The sequence below is a fragment of the Bison bison genome, unplaced genomic scaffold (genome assembly GCF_000754665.1).
Source record: "Bison bison bison isolate TAMUID 2011002044 unplaced genomic scaffold, Bison_UMD1.0 scf7180017846815, whole genome shotgun sequence".
NCBI classification, from domain to species: domain Eukaryota; kingdom Metazoa; phylum Chordata; class Mammalia; order Artiodactyla; family Bovidae; genus Bison; species Bison bison.
The window spans coordinates 1-1,293 of NW_011477388.1; positions in this window are offsets into that span (position 1 = coordinate 1).

Genomic DNA, 1,293 nt, shown 5'->3' on the forward strand with positions numbered 1-1,293 from the left:
GCCAAATTTGCCTGTTACTTCAGGTGTTTCTTGACCTCCTACTTTTGCATTCCAGTCCCCTATAATGAAAAGGACATCTTTTTTGGGTGTTAGTTCTAAAAGGTCTCATAGGTCTTTATACAACCATTCAACTTTAGCTTCTTCAGTGTTACTGGTTGGGGCATAGGCTTGGATTACCATGATATTGAATGGTTTGCCTTGGAAACGAATAGAGATCGCTCTGTCGTTTTTGAGATTGCATCCAAGTACTGTATTTCGGACTCTTTTGTTGATTATGATGGCTACTACATTTCTTCTAAGGGATTCCTGCCCACAGTAGTAGATATAGTGGTCATCTGAGTTAAATTCACACATTCTAGTCCATTTTAGTTCTCTGATTCCTAGAATCTCGATGTTCACTTTTGCCATCTCCTGTTTGACCACATCCAATTTGCCTTGATCCATGGACCTGACATTCCAGGTTCCTATGCAATATTGCTCTTTACAGGATCTGACCTTGCTTGTATCACCAGTCACATCCACAACTGGGTTTTTTTTTTTTTTTTGCTTTGGCTCCATCCCTTCATTCTTTTGGCAGTTATTTCTCCACTGATCTCCAGTAACATATTGGACACCTATCGACCTGGGGAGTTACTCTTTCAGTATCCTATCAATTCTTCAGTGCTCAGCTTTCTTTATAATCCAACTCTCAAATCCATACATGACTACTGGAAAAATAATACCTTTGACTACACGGACCTTTGTAGGCGAAGTAATATCTCTACTTTTTAATATGCTGTCTAGGTTGGTTATATCTTTTCTTCCAAGGAATAAACGTCCTTAAATTACATGGCTGCAGTCACCATCTGCAGTTATTTTGGAACCTGAAAAAATAAAGTCTGTCACTGTTTACATTGTTTCCCATCTATTTGCCAAGAAGTGATGGGACCAGATGTCATGATCTTAGTTTTCTGAATGTTCAGCTTTAAGCCAACTTTTTCACTCTCCTCTTTCAGTTTCATCAAGAGGCTCTTTAGCTCTTCTTCACTTTCTGCCCTAAGGGTCGTGTCATCTGCATATCTGAGATTATTGGTATTTCTCTCACCAATCTTGATTCCAGCTTGTGCTTCATCCAGTCCAGCATTTCTCATGATGTACTTTGCATATGAGTTAAATAAGCTGGGTAACCCATGCTTACTGCTAAGACACTTCAGTCGTGTCCGACTCTGTGCGACCCCATAGACGGCAGCCCACTAGGCTCCCCCTTCCCTGGGATTCTCCAGGCAAGAACACTGGAGTGGGTTGCCATTTCCT